At 40.9% G+C, this 16,868-nt stretch overlaps 1 pseudogene; it reads right to left on the reverse strand.

Moving 5' to 3' along the window:
• The window catches only part of LOC101664520, a 36,637-nt pseudogene extending 21,192 nt beyond the window's left edge, over positions 1–15,445 (reverse strand).
• Between the last annotated feature and the right edge of the window lie 1,423 nt (positions 15,446–16,868).

Genomic DNA, 16,868 nt, shown 5'->3' on the forward strand with positions numbered 1-16,868 from the left:
GGGCATAGGAGCAGCTGTGGACGGCCCGGGCCCGTACAGTGCTTCATTCTGTAGTGCAAGGCACCACTGTGGGTCGGAGTGAACTCCATGGCACCTAATGATAACATATTCTAGAGGCTAAATGACAAGAGTATCAAGAAAGAAGCGGGGAGGACATGGAGTCAAACTCTACTAGGGAAATCAGTCATAAGAAAGTTGACCACTAGATTTAGGAACACGGATAACACTGACTATTGGAGCAGTGTTGGGGGAAAGGCCAGATAGAGTAAGTTTAAGAGGAAATGGGAAGGTGATAACAGACCATTTTTAATTTCCTTGAATTTCCCCACAAAACAAACAGCAACAAGAATAGTAAAACTTAAAATTCACAGAGAACAACAAAACCAACCGGGTAACTAAAATTCCCAAAGAGTTTGTGCAGGGACAAACTACACAGAGGTAAGAGATGTGTAATGGATTGTGGCACCTTACAGGAAAAAGCAGAGAGAAGGCAGTAGGATATTTGATGGCCCTAGAAACAGGAGAGGCTTCTAAATGCCAACAGATTCACAGTGCAAAGCATGTAGATCAATCTGGGAAGCTGCTGAACTCAGATATGTGTGGGAACCATTTTACAGGTAAGGTAAGCGCATGATGGCAGGTGTGAGTTCTCCAAGTTTGGAGTAACTAATGCTCCATGAACTATGAGAACTAGTCATTTGATGCTCCCTTCTAGACCAGAGCATCACGCTGAAGAGAAACTGCTAAGAGTAGATTCCAAATGAGCAGAGACAGGACAATAAGGATAAAGAAGAGAGAAGGCTAAACTGAAACGGAGAAGGGGCACAGGAGGCTGAAAGCAGAAGGTATGAGGATACATTTGTTGGCAATTTTGAGAAAGCAACCAAACATGAAGTTTAGAGCCAAGATTCTAAAACAGATATTTTAGATAATGAAAGACTAATTTCTAGAACAACAGAAAGGAATTATATTTCAATACTATAGAAGATAGAAAAGTTAAAAAAATAAAAAAACAAGGAGGGAGAAAATTCTTACAAAAAATAATAGTATGCCAATGGCAGAAATACATTTCCCCCCAATTGATAAGAAATCTAATGCAGTGTTCAAAATGAACCATAAGAAAAAAATTAATATTTTAAATCAGAATATATGAATGGCGATCTAAATTAAAATATTCAAAACTAGAAAAGAAGAAATTGAATACAACATGAAAAGGAAGCAGATTTTAGAAATAAAAGAATCACTACAGAATGGAATCTGTGTTTAGCCAGCTTACAATGACTGAAATGTAATGTATATATATATACTGGAGCCATAGAGATGAGAGGGGTATGCAGAGAAACAACCTAAATTTTTGTGTAATTAGTAATACTCTTGAGTCCGTCGCTGAATACTAAGCCATGTATCAAATGCTACAACTATGAGCAAAGAACAACCCAGCAAAGCCTACCAGAAGAAAATCCATAGAATTTAATGCAGTGAGACATTTCCGTTTTGACCAGTCAAGTTGGACAGATCTCCTCAAAACATAGGAAATTCAGCAGAGAACATAGTAAACTAATGCCAAAGCATTATGGTTAAATAACTGTCAAAATTATAAATTAAGTCTTAAAAGGAGCATACTAATTCACAACTAATTTCACTGCCTAGCAAAAAACAAAACAAAACAAAACATCACTTCAAAGAAGGTAAGAAAACATAGCACTCAGTAATGTAAAATATGCAAATTATAGCATCCCACCAAAAATATACCTGAAAGAGAAGAAAAGTGTAAACCAAATTAAAGAGAAAAATAAGTTATTAGAAATATATCAAAATCAAGAGAGATGGTACAATTAGCCAATCATTTAAATCAGCTATTAAGTTTCAAAGAATTAAAGAAAACATAAATATAATGATCAGGATCAAGGTGATACTGGAACATCTAGAGATTTAAAAATGTATATTTCAGTTTTAAAATTAATTGCAGTGATGATTATGCAACTCTTAATACTTATATTAAACTCTTCTTTAAATTATTAAATTGTATGATTTGTGAATTATATGCCAATAAAGCTGTTTAAAAATAAAATAAAAAGATATATTTGAAAAAAAATTGACAGCAGATTGGATAACTTTCCTCCCACTCTTGTCCTCCCACACACATACCTTAACCCGAAAACTGAAACAAAGGAAACAAAAGTTGTTGTTTTTTAAAATCAATTTATTAGTGAGATGTGGACAGTATTACAACACGAATGAAATTAAACGGCCAATGAATTTTTTTAAGATGATAAAAAAGAGCTTAAGAAATAGTGATAAAATAATGATTAATGTTTGATGAAAAGCTTCACTCACAGTCTAAAAAAATCAATGAACCTTAAGCAACAAATAAGTTCCAATACCAATGCCTAGAAACTAACTATAAAGATAAACCTTGAAAGCAACAACATAATTGAACATTGAAAACACAGAAACAAAGAATACCGGATTGATTTTCATCCACAAAATAATGAACATCATTTAAATACTAAAAGATAAAATTGACAAATAGAATTCTATAACCAGTGAAAATATCCATCAAATCTTAAAGTAAAATAAAGACGTTATAAGATAAATTAAAAACTAAGATGACACATTTTCAACAGATCTTGTCTACAGAAATAATGTTAAAGCAAGTTTTCAGGGGGCAGATAATTTATTAAACGAAATGCACCCAACAAACAAAGCTATCTGAAAATGGAACCCGGACACGTGCGGTCAGGAACAGCCTGAATCTCATCTGCAGCCTGTGGAGCTGGCGCCAGTCCCGCGTAGCCACTGTCTTTCCTGGTCAACCGTCCTTCACCACCAGAGCATCTCCTCCACCAGAGCCCCACCCCACCAGGCAGCAGAGCTGCCCGGTAGCCCAATAGAAACGAGCTGCCATTTCCCAGACCAATGTGGGTCTGATTTCCCACCGGAATCCATATCCAAATTGGTGTTCAAACACCGAAAAGTTCGAGAATTGCACATATTTTTCCCATAAGAAATCATGGAAAACCAAATAAATGGTTCTGAATCCTCAAAATGACACTTACGGCTTCATTTTACGAGGACTTTACGTCACTACGGAGGCGTTTAGCCTTCTCATATCACTGTTTTGGATAAACTATCAACATCGAGTTGTTTCTGATTTATCCAAACTCATAGTAACTTTTCAACCTCTTCCATGGTCTGGGTCTTTGCTTCATGGTTAACAATTTCATATCTTTCCCTAAACTAGTGGCTTTCATTACATTTCCCCCCCAAAAGTTGATCATGTCAAGTTAGTCATGTGTTCAGCTGCCAAATCAGACAAGCAACGACGCTATTCAAATTTCACCATGATTTCTGAACTCTCTCGTGGTTCCCACCGCTTTCTCGTTGCCCCGCTGCGGGGATCACTCTTTCTTTGGAGCCATGGTTGCGAGGTTTTATGCAAAACACACACACACACACACACACACGCAAAGCATGATGAAAGTTTTAACACACTAGCACAGCACTGCATGTTTTCTGAGAGTGGCGATTAGAAGGAAGCGGCTCCCCTTTGGGTCCAGGGGAGTTAAGACACGTGACTCAACACTCCGCCACTTTCTTTTTTTTTCTTTTTTTTTTTCCGCCACTTTCTTCAAGTCAGATTTTCCATTCGACCACCTGGCAAAGTTGCAACACCAAGCAGATTTTTGTTGTTGTTTTTGGTTTTGTTTTGAATGCTGCAGCTCATGTAATGGAAAGTTCGAGTTTGGAGTCGTTCAACATCCCAGTTGTCACTGTTTTAATACCCTTACTTACTGACCTCTTTCGTTTCCATAACTCATTAAAACAACTTACAGAATTCGCAGGGAATCTGCTATACTTGAAACGACAAATTTGTTGTCACCAAAAACGATACAAATGAAGCGATGCATAGGGAGGGATATATATGTAGTATACAGGGTATTTTTAGGGCAGTGAATCCATTCTGTATATGTAATGGTAGATACATGACAATACGTATTTGGCCAAGTCCGTAGAAATGCACAACACAATGAGTAAAGTTTAATGTAAATTATGGGTTTTAATTAATAATAATATATTAATATTGTTCCTTTGATTATAACAGGTGTACCACTCTAATGCAAGATGTTAATAACAGCACAAGCTGTGTATGTTGTGGAAGGCGGGGCAGGTAAAATGGGAACTTTTTGTACATCCAGCTCAATTTTTCTGTATACCTAACCAAATCAAACTCACTGCCGTACAGTTGATTGCAACTCCTAGTGACCCTGTGAGGGTAGAATCGCCCCTGTGGGTTTCAAGAGTGTAAATCTTTGGGGAGTAGAAATCCTTGTCTTTGTCCTGAGGAGCAGCTGGTGGTTTCAAACTGCTGACATTGTGGTTCTCAGGCCTACTGGTAACCACTAAGCCAAAAGCTCCCCGCAAAATATAGCCTAATGATTTTTGAAATAATAATTGTTTAGAATAAAATTAAGCAGCTATCATTGGGAGTTCATAGCATATAGACGTACAGGCAGCATAAATGACAGCAGGAAGAAACTGAAGTATATGAAATGTCTTAGCAATTTAGTTCAAATGTGTTTGATGATTATCTGTGATGAGATAAAATTCACATTGGAAATGCTGAAGCAAGCACTAAAAATCAATTGAATTTCAGTTAATGAGAGAATAATGAAGAAAAAATACAATGTTATTTAATCCAAAATTTGTCAAAAGTAGAAGTTAAGAAAAAGGATGATGATATAAATAGAAAACAAATTATAGTTTTATACCAATCATAGTGAAAATTATATTGAATATACATGGTCTAAACATTTCAATTAAAATCAATATTCTCTGATGACAGAAAAACAAGAAACTAAATTAAAACAAAACGTACAGATAGGAGCGGGAGGGAGCACTAGAACTGAATGTGATTATACAACTCATTTTATAGATGATTTAATCTTGGGGGAGGAAAAAGAAAGAAAATGTTCTAAAATTGATTGTGGTAATTATTTTATAACTTTTCTTGATATGATTGAGTGATTGAATTGGTTGATGTGTAGATTATGTGTCAACAAAACTGTAAAAAATGTGGTAGAGGCAACAGAGGTGGAAACAACAAGAAAATAAAAAAATAAAAATATATCAATAGGATAAAAATAAAAGAATTGTAATGTGTTTCAATGTAACTACAGTGGAAGTATTAATAATAAACCATTAAGTAGTAAAATTGTATTTAGTAAAATGTAATCTTTAGGGAAGCAATATCCTCAAGGTAAAGAAAGAATAATAAATAATATCTCCAAATGAACATGTAACTGAATAGGTTAAATAAATAAACAAATAAAACAAGATGCAATAAAATAGCAGTAAGGAGAACTATGCAAGTACACAACTATACTTGACAATATCAATACCCCTTTCTTGGTAGTGAAGAGCTGTCACAGATGTTGGCAAACATCTTTAAAGGGTGGGATGGTAAATATTTTGAACTTTGCAGATGACTTTCTGCATTCATCCCGTAGCTCTGCATTCTGCGTTCCAAGTCAGAAGTGATTGTACATGCCTGAGATGAGGGATACATGAGATGAGGGGTGCATGCCTGAGATGGGGGGTACATACCTGAGATGGGGTGTACCTGTCTGAGTTGGGGGGGTGCATGCCTGAGATGGGGTGTACGTTAGCCTTCAGATTGACATCTTTGCTTTTTAACACCTTAAAGAGTTATTTTGTTGTAGCTCTTGATGGCTGCTTCCATGGGCATTTACTGCGGCTCCAAGTGAAACAAAATCCTGACAGCGTCAGTATTTTCTCCATGTATCATAACACAGCTTATTGATCCAGTTGTGAGAATGTACATAACATTATAACTGAGAAGAAAGGAGGCAAAGCACTCGGGCTGCATTCCATTTATCTCTGAATTCCTGGGGAGAAAAGGATCTCATTCCCATGAAAAACAGGCAAGTGGGCGTATGTAATTTTGTTGTAGACATTGCAATAACTGAAATTCCTGTTAAATAGAATAATGTTATTTGTTAGAAGTAAGTTCTTATTTATAGTATGGTCTTTATAAGATGTCTCTGATTTGGGGTTGCTCAATAGGAATCCTGGTGAGTTACATGTTGAGCTTCTTGCTGCAAGGTCATCAGTTTGAAACCACCAGCTGCTCCAAGGGAGAAAGATGAGCCTTTCTACTCCCAAAATATTTTTAGTTTAAAAAACCCAAAAGGTCATTATTAGTCAGAATTGACTCGATGACAATGATTGTATTTTTTTAAGGTGGCTCTCTTGATTGATGTGTGTGTGTGTGTTAGGTAGCTCTATGGGATAGGTGTCAGACTACTAACCACCAGGTCTGTGGTTCAAAGTCTTACCTCGACTGGAAGAAGATGAGGCTGTTTGCCTCTGAATGGTTCACAGCGTCTGAAACCCGATGTAGGATCTCTAAGAGTTAGCATTAACTCAGAGCCATGGGTGTAGTTTTGGTTTGGTTTATAGTAAACAAATCTAGTTGATAGTAAGGCACGGTTTCCTGGAGAATGTCATAACCTAATGACTCACCAATGTTTAAGATCACCTATAGACTTTACTTAGAGACCTCAACTATCATTATAGTACAAAGAGCTATATTCAAAGCTATATTCAATGCAGAGGACATGCACAGAGAGTCATGTGGTTTTCCCCAGACCTCAACACATGGGATTGCCATGAATTAGGATCTACTTGGTAGCAATGGGTTTGGTTTTGGGATTTTCCTTACTTTACTTGTGCCTCTTAATTACTTGTATTCTGAAAAGTACAGCTCGATCCCATCAATTGGGGAAGTCAATGTGTTTGTTAAATTGCCAAGTGTGATTGATCCCTACAATGCAAATTTAGCTTACATGTTTAAAATCAACCAATGCATATTGGGAACCATTGCACAAGCTGACCAATGGAATTCATAACATGAAATTGTCTGTGTAAATGTGTGGTAATTACATAATCTCTTGTCAATTTGAGACTTCAGAGTGAAGGGGTGGAGTTTAGCCTGTCAATTGGTCACAACTTGATGACCTTTTGTGGAGGCGCTAAGGAGATAATTAGCTCACTGGAGGCGGGGCACACACTCACTCATTGAGACATTCCTGAGGACAAGACACATGGAGCTATGCTAGAGGCCTGGAGCTGAAGGAGCCATGTGGAGACCCCTGCCAGCACTGAGATGCTTCTACCACCACTGGATCCACAAGACTGTCCACTCACTTTCCCGTGATCTTCCTGCATTCGGCATTATTGCATGGGTGCGTGAGTCTAAAGAGGAATTTATGGACTAGTATTGGACATATGGGCTAATACTGGACTTATGGACTTGCTCTGGACTGGGCTGGGATGTTTTCTTAATGTACGATTACTCTTTAAATAAAGCTCTTTCCTATACACAAATGAGTGTCTATGAATTTGTTTCTCTAGTCTACCCCGACTAACACAATGTGTTAAAAATGACAACTGTTTTGCTATATATATATTTTTTTTTTACCACACTAAGAAAAAAACATACTGATATACACTTTTGCAACATCCAATAGTAATATTTTAAAACATTGTGATTAATTATGTAACTAGAATAGGAACAACAAATGTAAATACAATGCCATTTTATAACTCCATTATCATTTGTTCCATACATGTTTCTAGACTCTGGGTATAGCTATGTGATTCACACACCAGCACCACCACCACCAACCACTACACTACTACCAAAGTCTCTACCTTTTTAGAGCTTGCTTTTTATTCATGGCAATCTGGCATCTATGGGGGAAAATTAAGATTAATATGTCCCTGTGTGTTTCAAGGCATAAAATAGCTGCAGACATTTTATTTATAATTGATCAAAATTTCATCAACATGTACCTAATTACCTGGGAATAAGAGGAACCATTGGAAAAATTAAAACAAAACAAACTAACCAAAAAAGAAACGCACCGCCCTGAAGTGAATTCTAACTACAGTGCAATGAATTCCGTTTTGGTGCACTGTGAGTATGCGTGTCTTGCATGTGGGGAAGAGACCTGTCTGGGAAATGATAAGAACTCTTTGTGAACAGGGGCCTGGGAGCCATCATCAGGCTACGAGAGGGCAGTTGCCAAAAAGAATGTGTACAACTATATGGTTTTTCTGTATTGGTGGCTTTTCCCATATTCTAGAAATCAAAGATACTGTTTCCTTCACATTGTAGGAATGTACATTTTAATTGTGAGAAGGAAATCTATTGGTATTCTCACTAAATTCCCATTTTAAGTACTTTCAGAAATCTCTAGGTATACAGAAAAAAATAGATCCGGTGTATGACATTATCATAATTTTATAATCTACAGTAACTTAAGCAGGAGTCCTGGTTGTGATGTGATTTGGGCATTGGGCCACTAACCACAGATGGACAGTTCAAACTCACCAACTACTCCACTGGAGAAAGAGGAGGCTATCTACTTTCCAGAGGTTAACAGTCTTGAGAATCCTCTGCACGGTCATTAGGAGTTGGAATCAACTTGATGGCAGTGGGCTTTCTTTTATATGCACGGTTTATCAGACACGCCAGGTCTGTTAAGTAAATCTATGTGCCAGGCCCAGTTTTCCAGGATGAGAATACTAGAGCTATGATTTCTACCCTAACCAGATTAAACCTACTGCCACCAAATGAATTGTAACTCCTGTGGGACCGGGTAGACCTATCCTACTGAATTTACAAGGAAGATGATTACCACACTTTTATTTCCAGAGAAGCTGGTGGATTTGAATTGCCAATCTTTTGGTTAGTAACTGAGCACCTAATCGCTGTGCCACTAAGGCTCCCATCTCAGCCCTGTTGAGATTTATAAGCTTTGGCCATTGTGTATTGTGACTGGAGACGTCCCCATATAACAGTAAGAGTCGAGAGTGCTGGCCCAGCTGCCGTAAGACATGGCATTAGGAAAGACAGGGAGAAAGGGCTCAGGGCCTGCTGAACACCATGCTGTCACTTGTCCCCATAGGAACATGGAGGACACCAACATGCTCCAATCAGAGATGTCAGAAGAGAACTAAAGTGATTGATAAATGTGCCCATGAGGCCCCGAGAAAATGGAAATTTCAGCAGAAATGACTGAGCTACTTCTGAGGATACACACTAAGATTGATTGGCAGTTGTAAAACTAAATAGGGAACCACTGCAGTCTCCCCTGGGAGCCCCCTGGAGTAGCTGTGTAAGGACACTTGATCAGCAACGTGTGAGAGTGGGACACGGTCACAGGGAGAGAGGAAGTGGGGAGAGGCGACGCACAGACATTGTTAGGGCAATGAAGCTATTCCGTTTGACACTGTAATGTGGATACATGATGTTATTCATTTGTCAAAACCTGTAGGAGCTCTGGTGGCATCATGGTTAAAACATTCACTTCTACCAAAAGATGGGCAGTTCAAATCCACCAGCTGCTCTGAAGGAAAACGATGTGGCAATCAGCTATCAGAAACCCTATGGATTTTACTTGGTCTCTATCAGCCAAAAATCAACTAGATAGTGGTAGGTTTTATTTTTATTTTGTCTTTTTTTATAGGATTGTACAACTTTAAAGTGTACATGTGAATGTATAGATGTGAGTTAAAAATAATGTATCAATATTTTTCAAAAGTTTTAACAAATATACCCCAAGAATGTGCCCATTCCAGTCGCTGTCATTGAGTCGACTCTGATTCATAGCAACCCTCTATAGGGTTTCCAAGGCTGTATAAATCTTTAGGAACCAGATAGTCTCATCTTTCTCCTGAGAAGTGGCTGGCGGGTTTGAATGGCCCACCTTGTCTTAGCAGTATCATGCATATTTAACAAAGCCAATCAGGGGTGCTAATAAAAAGCAAGAATTTTGATGGAATCAGAATGAGATCTCAAGGTGTGTGGGAATGCTGTAATTTTCTGTTTATTTTTCTTGTAAAACTACAAGTGTTGTAAAAAACTATATTTTAAAAGATGATGTAGGAAATAAAATGGCAGTACAACCATTTTCCTTGTTATGTCAGAAATATTCAGACAATAAACAAACTATACCTAACCCACATGGAACTATTCATGAATCCTGACACACTGTGGTTTTTATCCCTCAGTTCCCTTCAGATCTGTTTTGTCTTTTTAAACATACAACTTTACAGCATACAAATAGTTCTAAACTTTTTACTAATGCTAACTCTTTATAGTCACAAAGCAAAAGTAGGCAGCAGGCACATTTAATATCCTGATTTTATAAAACTGAGGAACGGAAAAATGAAACAACTTGCACAGAGACAAAACCCAAGAATTTTAATAAAATCAGAATTAGGCCCCAAGATGCTCTAGGATTCATTTTGCTTAACCGTGATGCTACTCACACCAAAAAACAAACAAACCCCAAACAAAAAAAACAACCCATACAGCCTTTGAGTCACTGCCAGCTCGTAGTGACCCTGGGCAAGTTAGAAGTGTCCCTGTGAGATTCTGAGACTGTAACCCTTGATGAAGGTAGAAAGCCCACTCTTTCTCCCATTACGCTGCTTAGTGAATTCTTGCTCATCCTGCAAGCCTCTATTCAGATGTCACCTCTTTGAAGTAACATCTCAGTGCTGTCAAGCATCACAGGCTCTCTTTCCTGTGTAACACAGCAGCATACCAATCCTATTCCTACTGCATAATCCATCCCCTGCAGTTTAATTTAGTTTACATTTATAAGAAAACTAATGGCAAAGACTATATTATGAATCTACATATCCTTTCCCTTCAGTGTAGTACCTGGTATATAGTAGCTACTCGATAATATTTGTTGAATTGAAATCAATTCAAGTGAATTGAAAAGATTTATCAGAGATTGGTAGGGCCAAAGAAATAAAGGTAGGAGGGGGCGTTAAAAAATCTCAGACATTACTTGAAAGTAAACAAGCGGCCATCAAGCTCAGAAGCAACAAAGCCCACATGGAAGAAGCACACCAGCCTATGCAACCACGAGGTGTCGAAGGGATCAGGTATAAGGCATCATCAGACCAAAAAATCTTACCATAGTGAATCATGGGGGAGTGAAGAATGGAGACCCAAAGCCCATTAGTAAGCCACTGGAGATCCCCTTGCAGAGGGGTCTCCGGAAGGCCAAGAGCCAGTCAGGGAGCGATGTAGCAATGATGAAAAATACAACTTTCCTCTAGTTCCTAAATGCTTCCTCCCCACCCCCACTATCATGATAGAAATTCTACCTTGCAAGTCTGGCTAGACCAGAGGATGTACACTGGTACAGATAGGAACTGGAAACACAGGGAATCCAGGGCGGATGATCCCTTCAGGACCAGTGGTGTGGATGGCGATACAGGGAGGGTAGAGGGAGAGTGGGTTGGAGAGGGAACCGATTGCAAGGAACTGTATGTGACCTCCTCCCTGGAGGACAGACAACGGAAAGGTGGGCGAAGGGAGACGTCAGACAGGGCAAGATATGACAAAATGATAATTTATAAATTATCGAGGGCTCACAAGGGACGGGGGAGGGGGGAGCGGGGAGGGAGGGGAAAAATGAGGACCTAATGCCAGGAGCTTGGGTGGAGAGGAAATGTTTTGAGAATGACGAGGACAATGAATGTACAAATGTGCTTTACACAATTGATGTGTGTATGGGTTGTGATAAGAGTTGTATGAGCCCCTAATAAAATGATTTAAAAAAAAAAGAATAATCAATTAGCAGTGTTCAGTCTCCAAATAATTACCCATTAGATAAATCAAACACTACCTTGAGGTCGTATCACTATGGTATACACTAGACAATAGCTAGTGGCCATTGTCTGTCCCTCTGAAAGAGATTGGGTCCATATGAATGGGATTAAATAAAGTAGCAACGTCCTCTCAATATAAATGGGCCTCTACTTTAGCTGCTCCATCTCTGGGTGGCACCTTCACTTGCTATCTGAAACATTAGGGGATCAAGCCCACCTAGCTGCACCCTGGAAGAAAGGCCTCCCTGCTAGACTTCCAAAATCCTGGCATTGAAAACTCTGTTCTACTCTGACACACATGGGGTTGTCAGGAGTCAAAATTGACTAGAAGGCAACTGGTTTTTTGACATTGACTGTTCAGTAAGTGTCTATGTTTTTCAATCTGGGAAAATAGGTGTTCCTACTACTTCTACTTTCCAAAAATTTCTATTTATGGTTTCTAAATAATAAAATAAATAATAGAATGGCTCCAAAGCACCCTTAACATAGTCAGAACTTGATGTTGCAAAGGATATCGTTTGGGCAGTCACTTTCCGTTTGTTTTGCCCTCCTTAACAAGGACTTAAAAGGACAGCAGTGGGGTTTAGACGGTCTTTGGCCATCAAAGGTCACGTTAAGAACATCAGATTCTGCGATAACTGAAGGGACTCATTACTTTCCAAATTTACAAAGCACGTGATCCTTCTACCGTCAAAAATCCCCTTCTATCATTTTCTCTGCAAGGAAGTTAAAATATATATCCTAAACAGTCTATTCCCCCCTGTGTGAAGAATATCCTTTCGGAAACTGAAGACTAGCTTGAAACTGGCTATGAATAAGAGGTTGGCTCAGGTACTAAGAAGAGCATTTAACAGACTGCTCTCTAAGGAACTGTTATTTAAGTCATCAGTTACATGAATGATGCCGTTTAAGGCTTTATTGAGCATCTATTTTTTCTGATTCACTCAACAGTGAACCCAAAAAGACCTTTAATCATTTGGACAGGACTTGGGGTTCTAGAGTGAGTAAAATCGCCCTGCCAAAGGAGAGCGCAGGTATTAACCAAACACTTGGCAATAACGGTTCATATAACCATCAACATGCGAAGTCCAATTCTGGGAAGAAAAGTGACATTTCAGTTACTAGCAAGAACCAAGGTCATAAGCAGAGAGAAATACCAGTTGTGTCAGATGTGTGCTTACTGAAATGGAGTGCATTCGAAGCAACTTTTAAAAGAAATGCAGGGAACCATCTGTTTGTCTTTCACCGAATCGAGCACTTACTATGTTGTAGGCACTGCTCTAGGTGTTTTTGATATAATGTTCATGGTCCGTCCATCAGTTTTATCAGAAGGAAATGATTAGTAGGCTCATTTTGTAAAAGTGGAGGCTGTCGCTTGAAGAAGCCACGCCCCTTGCCCAGGATAATGGCTTGCCCAGGAGTGGAACCCATGCGGAATCGGCTCCAGCTCTGGACTTCTCAAGACGAAACCCAGTTGCAGTCAAATCAGTCTGACTCATGGCGATCACAGGTCTGTCCGAATAGAACTGTGTTCCATGTGGGATCTAATGGCTGATTATTTGAAACTAGATCACAAGGCGTTTTATCTGAGATGCCGCTGGGTGCGCTCAAATCTCTAACCTTTTGGGTGGCAGCCAAATGCGATAACCACGTGCACTTCCCAGGGGCTCCCTTCACCACACCACCATAAATGTGTAATTCATGTTTTTTAATGAATGGTTTTGATGGGTAGGAAGATTAGGGGTAAAGAGGGTTGTCTTCACTAAATGCCTATGCCAAACAAAAATTAGTTGATCATGCCAGAGCAAAGGGGTTGGAAAGAAATCAGGCACACATTAGACACTTCTGGAGATGATCCAAAGCTGGGCATGCTCAGACCAAGGTCACTTAGACACAGGTGAAGGTCAACCTGGGCATGCACACTAGGCACCAGCAACATTACATCACACATGTGCCTGAACTGGACCACTTAGAATAGCCAATATCCTCAACCACGCCCCTCAAATGGGGTGGAAGGGGGTAAAAAGCAGGGGCCAAGGGCAGTCGCTCTCTGGTTCCACACTTTTGTTCCCATACTCCTTTCACGTGGTTTTTCACACTCCCCTGAAGTGGCCGTCTTGAGGTCCCCCGCATGGCCTTGCATGCTTCCTAGAGACAGTGTGTACTATGTGAGACAGTAACACGGAAACCTCCCTTTCTCTCATAAATGTTACTTAGGTTACAAAGGTGCTCTGCTGTGTGAATTCTTTCAGCCTTGAGAAGCAAGAACCGAAGAAAACCATCCCAGAAAACGAACAATTTTAGTTCACTTTGCCTCAATAACGTAACCAGAAGTTGTGACGTCTTATTTTAGTAGGAGGGCATCACTGAACCATCCCAGCAAGTAGAGTTGTAGCTATAGACTGGACTCTATAGGCTTTTTCCTCTACCATTGGGAAAAACAACAACAAACAAACACAGGACTACTGGTAGCGGATATAGCTGAGTGGAAATACTAGCTTGGCTTGACGTCTCCCGGCCTCAGTTTCTTAACTAAAAAAAGGGAGAGAGGGGATGTACAGGTATAATTCTCCTTAGATGCAAGGATGGCAAGACTTGGTCTCCCGTCCTTTGGCTGTGTTATCAGGAGAGACCAGTTCCGAGGAAAGGATCTTGTATCATAAGAACACCTGTGAGGGCGGTGGAGGACCGGGAGCCATGAAGTTCTGCGGAACAGAGGGAGCTCTCTACATTAACAACAACAACCTTCGACCTCAAAGGATTGCAGTGAGAAGGACCTATAAGATTCTTTCACTCCTTTAATACACAGTTTTTCGACAGTTGACAGTATACAAAGATGCTGGTGATACAAAGGCAAACAGGGCAGCTTCCTTTACTTGGGGGACTTACTGTGCAAACGGAGGAACAGACAAGTGGGATAATAATAACACAATATGTTAAATATGGGGGGAGGGCATTTGCAATGAAGGAGTCCGTCGTGTGGTTCTGTGAATTAAGCATGGGGTGGCTAGCAGTCAGGTCCGTGGTTCAAAGTCATGTTGAAAAGAAAGGCCCGGCTGGCTATCTGCTCCCAGTCTCTGAAACCCTCGGAGCAGGTCACTAGGACTCCACTCTTTTTCATCGTCCGTCCCAGCCACACCATTTCCCCAGCTCTGGGTTTTGAGCATGCCAGTGCTGGGCTTGCCTCTTATGGGAACCTGCCCTTTTCTTCAAGCTCCCTCCTCCCTTGTCGCTGCCACTTGCCTGGAATTGTCTGACCACCGCCAGTGGCATTTGACACTGTCTTGCCACCCCTGGTTTCTGTTCTGGCAAACTCGCTGGGCAAAGAGACCGTGGAATTCTGAGGCCATCTTTCCACAAACGAGGAGAGGAAGTCACAGGTCTGAAATACCCAGACTTCTGTTGGGTCCCATTCAGGTGAGCTTGAATTTCGCCCCATAGAGCAGGACAGACCCCCCCCTCCCCCCCTCCCCAGTTCACTTGTCCTCCAGGACCAGGGAGGGACCTTCCTCTTGCTTTGAACCTGGCCGGCGGCGGGGAGAACAGGAGGTGGCCAGAGACGCCTCCTCCGGGTGGCTGGGGAAAGGGCAGAGGGCGTCGGAGGCGGCGGGACGCACGGGTGACACTCCGCAGAGAGAGAAAGTCGCCCGGGCTGCGGGCAGGAGGAAGGAGCTTCCTTTCCGAGCGCTGCTAATGACCTGCGGGGAAGCCGCACAGCAGTCATTTCGCAGATCCGATGGCAGGTCACGGCGACAGATGTTCCCAACATATGTGCAGAATTAATTACCCACTAGTAAACAAAATCTGTGATGCGGAGAGTCATTTTGTCCAAATTTCTTTCGATTTTGCTGTTATTAGGAGCTTAATTTTTCTTGATCATCTAGATCCTCTTGGATTAAAGCATTCCCTTAATGGGCTCTGAGGACCATTCCAAAGAGAGCCAGAGGCCTGCGCTCTGCTGCGGAGGGGGCTGCGGGATGGGGAGTGGGGTAGTGGGGATGGGGGGAGGGTGGGAGGAGGAGGAGGAGGAGCCGCAGCGGGGCCTGGGGGCTGGGCAGCTGGGAAGATCAGCTTAACCGAGGAGCTGATTGGGAGGCTGCACCACAGTGAGTGATTAGCAAATTATTTGATTAAAACATTGGAAGCTAGTCATATATATTTTTTAATATTCTAATGGTTACCTCCTATTTAACAGCACTTACACTTAATTTCACTGCGTGCTGTGGAACAGCTGGAGTTTCTGAAGGAAATTACAACATTCTGACAGAAACAGGCTTCCAGAGAGGTTTCCTCTGGAGTCGCTTTTAAGAGTGGGAGCATGTGTGTCTGTCTCAGGGTAGAGGAAGCAAATTCTGATATAACATCTCTGTCAGGAAAATGAACTCCTTTGAATAGACGGGTTCAGGAGCCTCCTGCTTTTGTAAGGCCATTATATTTTTGTCCACTTCCATCAGTCACACACTGTCAAAAATGCAGTGATTGCCTGAGTAAATAAATCCGAGAAGGTCTTGCAATAATGGGGCTTTTATCTATCGGGAAGTGAGTAAATCGTTGACATCGTGGGTTCTGAGGAGTCCCTTGAATCTTTTTTGTAACAAACGAGCGAATTGAAAGAAATCGCTTTGTCCCACCACGGGCCTAATGAAACACAGAGGCATCTTGCTTCTCATGCTTTCATTTCCCAGTTCATTCAACAAACATTCCTTGAGTTAGGTCCCTGAGGTGGAGGGATGGGCGAAAGAAGGGGCCTGACTTCAAGGAGGCAGGCAGAAACAAAGATGTAAACAGGCAGCAGTGTTGCTACCTCGAACACTGCCGGGTCTGCTCAGGAGATGCCCCCAGTCACCAGACAGACAAAATGCTCCAGGTAGGAGGTTGGGAGTAAGGGCACTGCACCATCCACTGGCGTCGGCAACCCTCCCCGCAAGAATACCAAGACTAGAGGTTCTTCTGAAAGGTTGGTGGCTGGGACGATTCGGAGGAACATGGGCAATGTGCAGAAGGTCAATTGCTGCGCTGATGAAATAGAAGGAAACAAAGTCTATCGATGCAAGATAAAATGGAAGGGAGGAACATGCTTAAAACAAAGCCCATTTTTATTGCATTTCTTACTCGAGGCATTGATTTCCTGTCCTTTTTTCTCCCTA

This window comes from Echinops telfairi, unplaced genomic scaffold (genome assembly GCF_000313985.2).
Source record: "Echinops telfairi isolate 266 unplaced genomic scaffold, ASM31398v2 ScPeMD7_7424;HRSCAF=8462, whole genome shotgun sequence".
Lineage (NCBI taxonomy): Eukaryota > Metazoa > Chordata > Mammalia > Afrosoricida > Tenrecidae > Echinops > Echinops telfairi.